Below are 5,751 nucleotides of genomic sequence, written 5' to 3'. Positions count from 1 at the left end.
ATTTCTCAAATGGCTTGCATGAACAGTTAATCCTCAATAATTACATTCATATAACAAATTCAAACATCACAACTAGCATTCATCAACATGTTCATCACCAACAAACATCGTTCACATATCACAACAAGACACCATTTTAATATGCAATGAGCCTATACTCGACACATATATGCATGTGGTACCATAACAACAACAATAGATGTCAACTGAACATCTAAGTAAGAGAACACCTCCTCTCTTACCAATCACCTATATAAGAGAACACCTCCTCTCTTACATTTCACATATGACTCAATATGATCATGATGCATGGACATACAACAAGGACCCGACAATGCACAATTTCAACATAACAAATACAAGAGTACACCTCCTCTTTTACAAATCACCAATGTAAAAGTACACCTCCAATTACATTGACTATCTCAACAACAATTGCATTATCAAGTATACATGTCCACACATTCAACAATCACAATTCACATAAGAGTCATCATCACACACATCAACTTACCAAATATCACAACAATTCCATATACTTTTCATAAACCAAGTAAAATGGCACAACACATCATTTCATGATAAACATCATATCCAGTCATCAACCATCTCCCACATACCCTCAATTAACCATATAGAACTATCCACAAAAGATTTGCCAAGTAATTGGACTTCAAGATTATTTTCGACAAGTTCGTTTCTAGTTTCACCATTTTAAAATAATTGAAGCAATTAAACCAAAACCAAGTAAACAAGATTCAATGCATCAACTAAGTATACCTCTAGGCTACTTATAAGTACAGTAGAGGATACAATTTCGTTTCACCGGCCAAATGCGACGAAATCATGAAAATCACAAAATTCGTCTCACTTTATCACTTTTCAAGAAATTTCCATTTCATTTCAAAACAAGTTAGATCCATCACACCATCAGTTGAAATACCATTAAACACCTTAAATGAACTTAGAGAACATAAGTTTGAAGTTAAGAAACATTCCACAGAGTTTGGGTTGACTTAGAAATAGTTATGTGGAATTTTCGTAAATTTCCCTAAGACCTCCTTGGAATATTTTCCTCATAACTCTCAAACCAAAAATCATTTTCAAGTCAAACCAAAGCCTCTGGAAAGCTAACAAAATTCTCTACAACTTTCATGTTTACGTCGAAAGCCAAATTAAAACAAAAATGTGAGAAAAAGATGCAAGAACACAGAACATGTGTGCTGTATGAACAGTAGCGCTTCTGAAACAGTGCTCCTGAAACAGTGCTTCTGAAAACGGTAGAGCGTGAACAGTGCTTCTGAAAACGGTAACGCGTGAACAGTAGCAGTTTTTTTTTAACCTTCACGTTTTCGCGCATAAAAACCAAACCGTTAATCCGTTTTCGATGCCGTTTTCGCCTACATTCTCCTAACACTTATCTCTATCATAATCTACAGAAAAATTCAAGTTTCAACCATCCCAAAATCGTTTCTCCCAAACCTCACATAATCATTTCTTTTGCAAAAACGCTTAAACATCGATATTTCACACGAAAAACCTGTTTTCTCCCAAACGACTCGACTAACACAACCACCACATGAAAACAGAAATTCTACCAAGTCCAATTCAACCAACAATATCAAAAACACAGCCAACAACCTCATATTTCAAAATTTCATTTGGGTCCTTCACATGAACAACTTAACATAAACTTCACCAATTTGAACAACAACAACAACAAATCTCATCATAATTCATCATTTCAATGATACCCATTGCATCAATTCATCAACAACACATGTTAAAGCAACAACAACAGCATTTGAACATGAATTCGTCAACAATTCAACAACCACAACTTCATTCATCATCAATTTCATACAAAAACATATCATGTTCATATCAACCCATTTTGACATACAAATTCAACAACAACACAATTAACATTCAATTCATGTACATAATCATGTCAACAAAATTAAGCACGAAATTCTACAATCAAAATCAAATTAAGCACTTAACCACAATTATGCAAAGAATTAGGGTAGAATTTAAACTAAAGGATTATGATTAAAGTTTAACCCCCTTACCTTAATTCTTCTCAACACCAACTAAGGCTTCACTTTAGCTCCAATACTAGCTCCAATCCTTGAAGCTTGACCTCCCCTTAGCCTTCTCTAGATCTCCTCTCCAAACCCTTGTCTTCTCTCTATCTCTATCTCTATCTCTTCTCAATTGAAAATGAAAATGTTGGCAAAACCCTATTCCCTCTACCAACTAGAGCTTATATAGGTTCACCTAATTGGGCTTAACTCACCACACCTTAATGGGCCTAACCCATTTCTATTCTAACCCATAAATGTTACTACTCACTTAACGATAAATGTAACACTAACGGTCAACTACCGGTAATCAAAAATAAATTACTACAACTCCCTAGCACTTAGTAAAATAACTACTCTTACTAAGTACTAAAAATAATCCTCAGCAAAGTTACAAAATTACCCCGACTCTCAGCATGACCAAAATACCCCTAAGTCCAAAATGACTAAAATACCCTTCTAACACTGAATTCTACAATTCCCGACCAAAAATACACATAGAGGCAATTAATCACATAAGAGCACATATAACACACAAATAAATAATAAAATAACTCTAGCGAAAAACGGGCTGTTACAGAGTTTGTGAGTACGGATACTCTTGTGCACGAAACCGAAGTTGTGAAACAAGGTTTGGTTGTTTGTGTTGGAAGGTAACTTCTATTCTGTTGTGTTTGAGGTCTGATAGGTCACTAGGGCAGTGACTGACCATTAGGATAGTGAGATGGGATTTTAGATCTAGGAGTTCCTAGGTTGAAGTCTATACGGGTAGGTCCTAGGTCATATAGTGTAAACGAGAAGTTTGCTGAGAGCTATTGAATAAAGACTACACTAGTGGATTTCCTTCCTGGCTTGGTAGCCCCCAGATGTAAGCGTGTTGTGCTGAACTGGGTCAACAAACTTCCTGTGTTCTTTACTTTTCTGCACTTTACTTTCTTGTTTTATTTCTGTTTATCGCATGATGTTGGAACATTAATCGGAACATCGCAAACGTTAAAACATCTGACAAAACATATTAAAACAAGTGCGCGAGAATTTCACGCCACACCAAAGATCCGTGAACCACCGTTCTTTAACCGTGATCACCAGACATATCAATATTAAAATTGAGAAATAATTGCGAAGATCACTAAAACTCATTACATTGAAGAAAAGAACAAGAAATTAAACAAGAAAAATAGAAAAAACCAAGACTAAAAACAAGAACAAAAGTAAAGAACAAAATAAAAGACAAAGAGAAACGACTCTAAAAAAGGGGAATAAAACAGTTATTACATCGATTTAAAAAGTGTTGAACAGTACTTAGCAACCATTGCATGGTGAACGATAGATAATTGCAACTCTGTTAACGGAATTTTAGGACTAAAATAGTGATTGGACCGATTTTAAAAGTGTCGACTACTTGTTAACTTTTGTTGTGTGATGAACGACAGTTATGTTCAACTATCTGCGAACGGTATTTTAATTTTTTTAGCAAATCAAAGGTGTCCGAAGAGCAACCTTCTTGAAACTTTCAATTTATGAATCCAAAAATGTTAAACACCGTAAAAAATGTATACTTCATCCGTCCCTATATGTAAGTCCCCTTTGTATTTTTAACATTTCTTAAGAAAAGTTGTCAGTGTAATTAATGTGTCTCTTTTGTGTGTTAATATTACCAAATTGTCATTTGTTTGCATGTGTATTAAATTTAACTTTTCATATTTCAAGACAAGTTAGTAGTATTAATTAGAGGTATGTTTAGGAAAAAAATAATAAATGCATCTAGTAATTTGAAAAAGAGTTTACATTTAGGGACAAAAATAAAGTCAAATGGATTCTTAGATACAGGGAGGGAGCAGTTTATAGTATTTACACCTTCAAATTCAATCGTGACAATCACTCTCGTCTAATTGAATAATCTTGAGAGATTTAAATCGAAAACAACAAAAAAAATAGCATTTTAAAAAGGTAGAGTGTGGGAGGAGAAATTTCTGACTTATTTAGATAATATTTTTTCAGAGTTTAGATAATATCTTTGAAAATACAAAAAAATGAAAACTTTTTAAAAAAATTAGAAAGTATTTTTCCAGAATTATTTTTATTAATATTTTTAAAAAAATATAAAAGAATTTATATTATTTTGTTAAAAATAGTTTTTAAAAAATAGCCTCAAATACCAAGTGTACCCATACAAAATGAAGAAAATTAATTATATAGTCAGCGCACCACATAATAAAAAAAGGTGACTCAACGTTCCATGTCACGGGTATTTTGAAGAATATTTATTTTACAAGAACGTCGGAATCTAAACAAACAAAAAAATCTGGAGAAAAACCGAAAATAACATATATTACATGTGCCCTTTATTGAAATTGAGATTCGATTACAAAGAGTACTTAGACTCATTACATGGATGAAGAGAACAAGAAACAACAAAGAAAAATACAGAACATTTCAAGCAGGAACAGAAGAAAACAACACAATAAAAGACATAGAAACGGGCAAAAGAAAACACACATTCACTCATTCAGATCATAGGTAGCGTGAATGCGTGCTCCTTCTAAAGTACTGATGATTTTCGAGCTCTAGGAACATCATCAACGTTAACGAATACCGCTGCTAAGTAATCACCATCTTCAAAGACCAAACGCATTCCATTTTTGTCATTCTTCCTACTAATATAACGACACTCACCTTGTGTATAAGATAACTTGTGACAGAAATAGATAAGGTATCCCGTTCTCTTATATCCAATAAGTTCAAACCAGCCATCATCATAAGCATTCTTTCCAGTACCATCAATAGCCAGCCATGGTGTAGGGAACTCATTTTTTGCTTCAACCACCAACCAGTTGGAGGATTTTGCACAATCTGGCTTGTTTTCGAATGCAATGTCTATAAGCAAGCCTAAAGTGATAGGATCATCACTACTTGTTTGAATTTGTGGGGTAAATTTTACTGGTAGGCCACGACCAAGGTTAGAATAATCTTGAAGTACAGTAAGTGGACATGTTGAATTTCCTGTTTTACCAAGCCTGAATTCACCACCACTTATTAAGTAATCAGGCCAAATATAGTAATCAGGCCAAATATATATCCTTCACGATAATATCAGCTTGTGTAAAGGGTAATGGAAAGCAGGTGATGAAGGAAAAGAGGAGGAAACAAAGGGTGGTAACTAATGTAGGCTTCATGGCAATTTTTTTGTTTGTGTATTTGTGGTGCAATTGTTGTATCACTAAAACCTTTATTTATAGACTTGTTTTAAGAAAACAGTCATGTTTATCGATATATAAAAATGAATATATACATCACAGGCATGAAAAAAATAAAAATATTAAGGAATCCAACAACGTTCATATGGTCCCCCACATAATTGCCGGCCATAAATTCACAGCTTCTCTTTAAACTACTATTTTTTATTTTATTTTAAAAAAAACCAATTCATTAATTTAAATTGATATAGTAAATTGATACAATACAGATTCAAAATCACTAAAAACAAAAAGATGAATATGCGAACAAACATACCACGTCTATATTAATAGTATAAAGCAACTCTATGAAGGGTTATGATAGAAGATACCTTTTGTGAAGGTGTCTTTTATCAAGTTACTCTATGAGCTTTTGCGAAAAGACACCAACTTACTTTTATGAAGGTGTCTTTTAGCAAAGTTATAACTAA

General features: G+C 33.4%; 1 pseudogene; it reads right to left on the bottom strand.

Moving 5' to 3' along the window:
- Positions 1-4,407: 4,407 nt before the first annotated feature.
- On the bottom strand, positions 4,408-5,316 carry LOC146915004 (kunitz-type trypsin inhibitor-like 2 protein; annotated as a pseudogene).
- Between the last annotated feature and the right edge of the window lie 435 nt (positions 5,317-5,751).

This window comes from Medicago sativa, chromosome 6 (assembly GCF_051527215.1).
Source record: "Medicago sativa cultivar Bolivia chromosome 6, Bolivia_mono, whole genome shotgun sequence".
Lineage (NCBI taxonomy): Eukaryota > Viridiplantae > Streptophyta > Magnoliopsida > Fabales > Fabaceae > Medicago > Medicago sativa.
Note: the sequence above shows the minus strand (reverse complement) of the source record. Positions and strands in the feature narration are given on the sequence as shown.